The sequence below is a fragment of the Tupaia chinensis genome, unplaced genomic scaffold (assembly GCF_000334495.1).
Source record: "Tupaia chinensis unplaced genomic scaffold, TupChi_1.0 Scaffold000086_1, whole genome shotgun sequence".
Taxonomy (NCBI): Eukaryota; Metazoa; Chordata; class Mammalia; order Scandentia; family Tupaiidae; genus Tupaia; species Tupaia belangeri.
This window is the reverse complement of record NW_006159548.1, coordinates 2,538,086-2,548,083: the sequence shown is the minus strand read 5'-3', so window position 1 is coordinate 2,548,083 and position 9,998 is coordinate 2,538,086. Positions and strand designations below refer to the sequence as shown.

General features: G+C 40.3%; 1 long non-coding RNA gene across 1 annotated transcript in view; it reads left to right on the top strand.

Annotated features, from left to right (window-relative positions):
* The first annotated feature begins 4,149 nt into the window (after positions 1 to 4,149).
* LOC102501891 (uncharacterized) overlaps positions 4,150 to 9,998 on the top strand; it is an 11,867-nt gene continuing 6,018 nt past the window's right edge. Inside the window, exon 1 of the long non-coding RNA XR_333744.1 lies at positions 4,150 to 4,314. This is a non-coding gene — a long non-coding RNA (uncharacterized LOC102501891). The remainder of the gene's footprint in view (positions 4,315 to 9,998) is intronic.

Here is a 9,998-nt window from a genome sequence, read left to right as displayed (position 1 = left end):
GTTCCCAGCATTTTCCTATCACCAGCTGTTTTTTCTTATCAGTGGCATGCAGGAGAGAGATCTAAATAAGCAAACAGAAGTAAATTCTGGTTTGGCTTTGAGTAGTAACAGAACTTGGCCATGAACGGACTGGCCATGAATGACCTGTGGGCAGGGCATTCAAGACGGAAGTTACAAGTGCAAAAGGACAGATTCCTTGGATTGCTGGAAGGTGCTGGGGCACATGGGGACAACAAACGAATAGGTTGGAACATGAATGAGATTTCTTTCTCTTTTTTTCTTTTGCTGTAACATGCATGCACTTGCCAGAGAAAGACAGAGAGAGAGGGAAAATGGGAAATCACCTCCTGGGAGGATGGCCACACCATAATCTCTTCTCTTCCATTCTCCTCTTGGGATTTTTGACATACCCTGTGTGTTTTCCTTCTCCTCCTCCTCCTCCTCCTCCTCCTCCTCCTTCTTCTTCTTCTTTTTTGGATAGGTTTTTTGCTATAGGGCACATGTGATTGCCAGAAAGATCAAGAGAAACAGAGACAGAAAGCGAGAAATCACCCCCCAGCTGGGATGGCCATGCTGCAATCCCTTCTCCTCCATTCTCCTCTCGGGGTCTTGGACATGCACACACACACGTCCAGTGTGAGTTTAAGCCACCAGGTCCGGGACTCGAACCACGGTCAACTACATGGGAGTCTTGCGACATAGCCATTATGCCAATTGCCTGTCCCTACCCTGCATGTTTTTCAAGTCAGCATGCCTGGGATTTGAACTAGGTAGTCAGCCATATGAGATCCAGCTGTTTAACCTCTATGCCACCTGCTGACCCAGCCCCAGATTTATTTTGTAAAATACTATAAAAATTAATTGCTATAAAATGAAATGAAGGGAATCACATGCAAAAGGTCCTGTCTTTTTCTTAGGTTCAGCATCATAAAATAGTATTTCAGTAAGTGATATAAGAACATTTTTAAAAATTATAATAACTGTTATACATTCATGCAACGTGTGTACACTGGCAATTAATACTGTTCAGTAAGAAGTGCCTGCCAGTCACTCATGTGAATGTTGTGATGATGGCAAAATGCAACATAAGTTTCTTCCTCTTACTTTGGTAGGTGGGGCCTGTTCCACCAATCACATTTGGCAAAACTGGAGCACCGTTTGGTGAGGGAGAGGTTTTTGCCATAGGGAGCTTGCGCTTGCCAGAAAGACAGAGACAGAGAGACAAAAAGCGAGAAATCACACTCCCCGCCCCACCCCACCCCAGGGGGATGGCCATGCCACCACCCCTTCTCCTCCATTCTCCTCTCGGGATCTTGGGCACGCATGCACATGTTCCCAGTGTGAGTTTAAGTCACTGGGTCCGGGACTCTAACCACATGGGAGTCCAGCAAAGTAGCCATTACGCCATCTGCTGGTTCTGAGAAGTGATACTTTAATTTTAATCATTTGCCAGATAGTAAAATAATAAAAATATGAAGAATGATAATTATAGTAAAGGTTTCTTTTACAAGACAGTTGTACACAAAATGGGCTTTTGTTTATCCTAAACTTCCCAGAAACTAAGGATAAGATCTAAGCAGGCTGACTTCATGGACATTGTCCCTAGCTGTAAAATGTCCGTGTTTTTCTAAGGTTCCCAGCATTTTCCTATCACCAGCTGGTTTTTCTTATCATTGGCATGCTGGAGAGAGATCTAAATAAGCAGACGAGAAAAATTCTAGTTTGGCTTTGAGTAGTAACAGAACTTAGAGAAGTTTCTTAACATATCCTGTTCTTAATTTTATCACATTAAAAAAAATAGGCGGTCGGACTATTTAATGTATAAGGTACTTTTGAATTAAACGTTTTTATCAGTCTTTGGCTATAATTGTGTCTTTTTTTCCCAACAGTAGAATAAACTTCAGTAAAAAAGGAACTTGCTAAATTGAAATAAAAATAATTTTAAATGTTTAATCAAATCAAAGTCATTTTAATTAATCAATATAAAACTAAAGTCACAATTTGATTTTAGTAAAATGAAACCTAACAAATATTTGCATAACTAAAATTTCCAATAATTACCATATCTTTTCTCTGCATGGATAGTTATTTTATTAGGAAAGGATTTCTAGCATACTCTAGTTGGACTGTTTATAGATTCAAAAATTAATATTTCTTTACTTTCTACCTTTTTCATTCTTATTTAAGTACTCTTTATCACGTTTCAAACTTCAGGTTTGTGGATTTCTGTATAGGTACTCTATACTAATTTAGGAAGGTGCCAAAAAATAACAGGCATCCTTTCCTAGAACCTTTTGAATATAAATTTCTTTAAAGAATTATTTTATTTGACTTTATTTATTTTAATTCGATGAAAGAGAGAAAGAGAGAAGGAAAGTGAGAAAGCAAGCCACCAAGTCCAGTACTCGAACCACGGTCAGCCATGTGGGAGTCCAGCGCCCTCATCCACCATGCCACCTGCCAGCCCCTTGAATATAAATTTTAAAGGGACTCTAGTAAAGATGTTCTGGAAATCATCTATCAAATATTTGCTGAATATTGTGTTAAATATAGGAATAATTTTTAAAAACAGTACCCAAACATACCTATAAGAAGATTACAGTTTGTCGGGGGAGAAAGTCTTAAAGCAGGTCAATTTACTGGGTAGAATTCTTTAATTGAGAAAAGTACAAGGTGCTATGGGAACCCAAAGACCAGAATGGTGATCTGTGCCTGGGACAGTTAAGAGTTAGGAATACTTGGGGACCAGCAGTTACCTTAATGGCTGTGTCGCTGGACTCCCACGTAGTCGACCGCGGTTGGCCTCCCGGACTGGTGGCTTAAAACTCATGCCGGGCGCGCGTGTGTGTGCCCAAGATCCTGAGAGGAGAATGGAGGAGAAGGGATTACGCATGGCCATCTCCCCTGGCGGGTGATTTCTCGCTTTCTGTCTCTCTGTATCTCTCTGTCTGGCGAGTGCACACGCCCTATAGCAAAAACCTCAACAATAACAACAAAAAAGAGTTGGTAATACTTGAATGGGGTTTTGAAGAACTACTACTGGAAGCAGTAACTCAGTCCAGAGGCAAAGCAAAAGGTGCATGGTTGAAGACAGGTACTTCCGAAAGGCAGGTAGCATGCAACAGGCATGTACTCCCAGGTTAAGTTTTGAAGGTTCTCTCTCATGTTACCCAGTTTGGAAATTATTTTATCATAAATGAAATACACTTTAGAGAGTTTTAAGCAGGGAAATGAGGAGAGAGACATTGAGAGCCAATAGTGTCAGGGATTTTACTAATATTACATCCCTTAATTTTTTTTTTTTATAGTTTTTTGCTATAGGGTGTTCTCATGAGAGAGAGAGAGAGAGATAGAGAAAGTGCTCTAGCGAGCTGCAATCCCTTTTCCATTCTCCTCTCTGGATTTGGGCACATCCTTTAATCTTGATCAAATCTTTCAGTTGTTTTTAACTTTCCAGCTTCCCAATGAGAAAGAAGACTTGGTGAGGTTAGTTAACTTCCCCAAGGTAACAAAGCTAGTAAGTGGCAGAGCTAGCATTTGAGTTGAACTGTTTGCCTTCACAGTCACAAAAGCCAGGCGTTTTCCACTTCTGCCTGCTGCCTCCAGAAGGGGCGGGCATGTTGGTGGTGGGAAAAGTGCCCCTCTCTCTTGGCTCTCAGGCCACCCAACTTTCTAATGCTGCCTTCAAAAGGTTATCCCCCAGGGCATCTTCTGTGCAAGGGGATGGGAATTTACCTAACTTGGGAATGCTGCGCCCTTCCTGATCAACAATGGCCTCACAGGGCCTGCCTTCAGGCTTTTCATCTCCCTTCCAGCAGGTCCGGCTGAGCAGTTCACAGGCTACAGGGACAAACTTAATTAAATTCAAGCGAGTGTTGTTGCGAGGACCTGACAGGCGCAGTTGTGCGGCTGAATAATTGAGTTGTGCGGGTTTTTTTTTTTTTCCCCCCCTTGCCTTCTTGGTGGTAGGCCTTTTTGGGGGGTTTTGTTTTGTTTTCTTTGGGTTTCTAAAGATGACCCTGACACTTTTCATAAAGCTGTTTTCTAGTAGGAACGCCCTCCATCAAAGAGACGCCGTGCGGTTGCCAGGCAACGGTGAGACAAGAGAACTCCGAAGTGACAATGCCGACCTTTCCTGGGAGTATCCAGGGTCTACACTGGCTCAGTACAAAAGTACCTCCCATAGACCTCACAGCTAGAACTCCAGTGTCACTACCTGAACCGTGAGACAGGAAGGCACAGCCTCGCCTGGCTAAGCTCATAGAGAAGATTGAAAAACAAACCGTATCAAATTGGCAGTGAGGAGAAGAAAAGGTCACTTACAGATCCGGTTTTTAAAATATCACTCATGATAAGCACAGATGAAACCAATTAGGAAGTGTTTTTCTGAGGCAGCCTCCTGGCACAGGGAAGGAATGATGCCACGCTGGTGGAAGGAAGGCAACGAGGGTTTTGCGGCTTGTTTACTTGCATGTTTGGGGTGGATCACGTTCACTCTACGCCAGAAGTTTTTAGAATCTCAGATTTGGCTTTCTAACACTTTTTTTTGATGATCTTTTTCTTCTGGCTGTTTAAATATCACAAAGCAGACAACTCAGGGTTCTTCAAGTTTCTGGTTCCCCTTGTATGGTCAGTAATCACGGGGTTTTTGTATGAATTTCCCCTTTCCAGTACAAAATACGAAACAGATACAAATGTTAGAGCGATCCTTTACAACATTGGTTGTTTCTGACATGTGAATCACTAGTTGAAAGAATGTGGACTGGTAAGAATTTTCAGGTTTTTTTTTTTAGCAGCATATAGGTTTGTAGAGAGGGCTTCTAACTTGAAAATATTTGACTATATTTCCTGCTATGGTCCAAAGTCATCGAAGCATTTATAAAATTAAGACATGCACAAAATATGGAGTTTCCTTCTTTTGAAAGTATTTTCATCTTACAGTTTCTTCTAACCTGATAATAGTATGGAACACTGTAGTTCATAAATGTTACTTTTGACATAAATTATGTTATTTTCTCTAATTCCTATAATATACATTGGGGTAGATACTATTATTGACTTTTCACATATGAAATGGAGATGAAATGACCATCTGAACCCACATACAACCTGTCCCGACCTGTGAGACACTCGAACAGGTTCCCTGGGGGGAGGGAGTGAGAGATGGGACAAACACATGCACACACAATACGAGGTGCTGATCAAGTCTTCTTCTACTTCTTCCCTTTATTGAGGGAAAATGGCGAGTTATATACAGCTGGTGGGCACCAATTGGTTGCCCGAAATGCAAATGAGATAGAACAGCATGAACCAATCATTGATGTGGGTGGATCTCTCCCATTGCCTAGAGAGAACCCGTTTGCTCAGTGAGGAAGTGAAGCCTAATGATTTCCAAGATGGTGGATAGTTCAAGATGGCAGATAGTTCAAGATGGTTTCCGTATGCAGTGCCTGCCGTACTACCTCTGCCCGAACTAGATGTTTTTTCCTCAAAAACTCTCTTGACATTTGTGCTAAAGTTGGTAAGGAGAAATTCTAACCCCAGTGACTTGTTTTGTTTTCATTTGTTATTGCTGTTTTTTAGTTTTAGAAATGGTTTCGAAAAAGCCCCTTCTCTCCTCCTCTGAATCTCTAGAGATCTTTGAGTTTTCCAAGTTATTTTCTTATTTATTTTAATTTCTTTATTTTACGCTCATTCACTGTACATCATCAAAGCATTCAAAATGAGATTTCCCAATCGGAATACACTGTATATTGGCTCAATCAATAATATTACTATACATGTTATCATCAACAAATAATTTTTCCTTTCCTGTTTCTTGGATAATTTGCCTTCCCCCCACCCCTTGATTCCCTATTTCTCACCCTCTGCCATTTCCCACCCTCCTCCCACAGTGTCTCTGGTATCTACAATTGCTTCCCACTTTTTTTTTTTTAACATTTTATTGATGTACAAAAAATCTTAATTAAATACTTTCAATAGCAAGTTCAGCTGATAGACACATATCTGTGAACACATACCTGAATTTAGGCATACAACTCAGTGGGTAGAATGTATGTATTATAAAGTAGCACCTCGCTGAGGCTATATAGCTTACTGTAGTCATTAAATAAGTATTTCTTTCATGTGTGTGTGTCTTTAAATTTCAAGAAAAGCATTTTTAGCTTTAATAAATCAAAATCACAAAATGTTAAGAGAAATTTGCTTAAGACTTAATGCCAGAAAACAGACTAGGATTCTATTCAAATAATAGGTAGATGAACCTATTAACAGCTCACAAGAAGACAAAAAAATCTTTAAATCTGGATATCAAAGCATAGAAGAAAATCAGTCATGTTTTAGTCAAAAGTCAAAAATTCTATTTCACCAGTTCAATCTCATGTAATTAATCTCTCTTCTATTGTGATCTGATCTATCTTTTTAAATCCTGGAAGTTAACGTTCAATTCTGGACTTGTTCCTACCATTAAGTTGGCCATTTTCTTGGTAGTTTTTGGACTCTTATTTCTGTGTGTATGTCTTTAATTTTTCTGGTATAGCACTCCCTTCAGCACTTCTTGGAGAGCTGGACTGCTATTGGTAAATTCTTTCAGGGTTTGTTTATCTGAGAATGTTTTACTCTTTTCTTCCACATGAAGGATAATCTTGCCGGGTATAGAATTCTTGGTTAAAATTGTTTTCCACTTAACTCTGAATATATTTTCCCATTCTTTCCTTGCTCACATTGTTTCTGATGAGAAGTCAACTGTTAGCCTGATGGGATATCCATTGTAAGTGACTTGATGGTTCTCTCATGCTGATTTTAGAATCTTATCTCTGTCCATGGTTTTGGTCAGTCTGACTATGACGTGCGTTGGAGAAAATCTTCTTGGGTTGATTCTAAGTGGGCTCCTTTGTATTTCTTGGGTCTGGATATTTGAGTGCTTCTCTAGATTTGGAAAGTTTTCTTCCAGGATTTCATAGAACAGATTATCAATGCCCTTATTAGTTTCCTCACCTTCTGGGATATCGATTATCTGGATGTTTGGATGTTTAATAGTATCTAATATTTCTCATATGTTATTTTCATTTTGTTGGCTACTTTCTCAGTCTATTTGGTGAATTTTTCTGGGATAGAAGTTCTGTCTTCTACATCTGAGATTCAATCTTCTGCATGATCTAATCTACTTTTAAAACTTTCAGAGGAGGTTTTGATTTCCTATATTATATCCTTCACCTTTAACAGTTCTGTTTGATTCATTTTTATGGTGTGTATTTACTCTTTCAACTCATGAAAGAACTTCCACAACTCCTGGAACTCATTAACTCTTCTCCCACATCTTTTGGAGTTCATTGTCTCTCTTCTCTTGCATCTCTGTTAGCTTTGGTGCTATGAATATTTTTTTTGAGAGGTTTTTGCTATAGGGCACGTGCACTCGCCAGACAGACAGAGACAGAGAGACAGAAAGCAAGAAATCACCCTCCAGGGGGTATGGCCACGCCACAATCCCTTTTCCTCCATTCTCCTCCCAGGATCTTGGGCACGCACGCACCCGCGCCCGGCGTGAGTTTAAGCCGCCGGGTCCGGGACTCGAACCACAGTCGACTACATGGGAGTCCAGCGACATAGCCATTACGCTAACTGCTGGTCCTGGTGCTATGAATATTTTTAATTCTTTATCTGACATTTTCATGGGTTCCATTGTTCTATCTGTGCATGAAGAGCTGTTCTTTTTCCTTTGGGGAGAGATATTTTCTTGGTTTCTCATATTTCTTGTGCTTCTGTGGTGGTTTCTGGTCATCTGATGAATTATACGTTTCTTCCTAATTTCTTAAAGTTAAATCTGAGAGTTTAGAGGTGTACAGGAGGAAGTGATCTACAAGCTCTCTGCAGTTCCATTTTTCTCCCACTCTAGGGAATCTTGGGGTCTGGAGGGTGAGGTCTGAGCAGAAACTTGTCATTTGTCTTAGGCTCTGAATGGGATTGCTCACAACTCAAATGCAGATGACGTCTCAAAGGGCCTGCACTTTATCTCTCCTATCAGTCTGGTGGATCTTGGGGTCTGGAGGGTGAAGGCTGACCAGAAGCTCTTCTGTTGTCTTAGCCCCTCAAAGGGATTGCTCACAGCTCAAATACCAAGCTTATTTTCTAAAGCAACACATCCTCTGACCAAAGACAAATTGTTGCACAGATCTGTATAGTTTTCCTTCTTCAATCATTGAATAGTTTATGAAGTTTTAGGCATTCGTTGAAAAAAGTATTAAATTGATAATCAATTAATTTGCATTTCACTCAGAGGTGGTGTGGTGAAAATCTTCTGAGATGCATAGATGAAGTAACTAAACCATTTGATGGCATTCATTTAACAAAATATTTAATAAGCCATAATGTATTCCAGGCATTGCTCTGAAAGCTGACACTGTCAAAAGAAACAGTGTCTGCTCCCATGGGTTAGTGAAGGTCAGTTCCAAACAAACTACTTATGTGTGGGGACCAGCAGTTAGCATAATAGCTATGTCGCTGGACTCCCATGTAGTTGACAGTGATTCGAGTCCCGGACCCAGTGGCTTAAACTCACGCCAGGCGCGTGTGTGTGCATGCCCAAGATCCTGAGAGGAGAATGGAGGAGAAGGGATTGCGGCATGGCCATCCTCCCTGGGAGGGGGGGGGTGATTTCTCGCTTTCTGTCTCTCTGTCTCTCTCTGTCTTTCTGACGAGTGCATGCACCCTATAGCAAAAACTTCTCCAAAAAAAAGAAAAAAGAAAAAACCAAAACAAAACATAAAACAAACTACGTGTGGTCAGGCTCTCTCCTTGGTTGGTGCTGGCATACCTTAACATGTCTACATGTGATGTTCTACTATTTGAATCTGGAATGTAACATAAGGCTTTTTCCTCAAATCGGGGAGCCTTGGGTCAGAAAGTGGGGTGGTAGTTAAGGCACTGAACTCCCACATAACCATAGTGGTTAAGGAACTGGACTCCCACAAGTCTTGGACCAAGAGGCCTGAAACTCACGCCAGGCACATGTGTTTGCATACCCAAAATCCCAGGAGGAAAATGGAGGAGAAAGGCTTGTGAACTGGTCATGCCCTGCTGGAGGGGTGATTTCTCGCTTTTTCTCTCTCTCTGTCTCTCTGGTGAGCAACCTGCCTTATAGCAAAAATCTTCGACACACACAAACACACACACACACAAAGTCAGAGGACCTTGTTTTGGGACATAAAAATAAATATTTTCTTTATAAATATCAATGGAAAAACATTATATGGAAGAATTCATAGAGTCTATGAAGTTTGGAAGCCCTCCAAATATCCCATTGATTACCTCTCACTGGCCAAACTGAAGGAAGTCGATTGACAAAGGTATCTGAGAAACAAAGGCTGCAGAAATCAAATCCCTTGGCTTGGAGAGGAGAGCAGATGCAGAGAAGAAACAGAGCCAGGCTCAGCACATTTATGGACTTCCCTTTGTTCAGAGTGGACTCTGGAACTAAATTGATTCAGCTCAAATCCTGGCTTTGCCACTTATTCCTGTTGGGCAAATTACTTAGTCTCTCCAAGTTTCATTTTCCTTATCTGTGAAATGGGGACAAGTAGGATGACATAACTTGTAAAGTCATGGTGAAGACTAAATGAGGTAATGTAGATAGCACACTATTACCATTTTATTTTTATGAGCTGGGTGATGTGAGAAATATGATAAACCTCTCACGGTTCCCAAAGTCATGCAAGCTTTATTCTTGGAAAGAAGTGCATCGATCAGTAATAAAAAGGACTAGACCATACAGAGAGGAGTGAATGCTAGTACTAACTAGGTACAGAACCACTGTATTCACCTTCCAAGTTATAAACAGAAAGGGATGGTACTATGTTCAATTACTTTTAACCCCCAGGAGCATGGTTAATATTTGAGTAACCTATCTAAGTTTATACATAAGAGCAGTTTATTTTTTTTTAATTTTTAAAGAATTATTTAATTTTATTATTATTATTTTAAATTTTCTTTTTTTTTTTTGG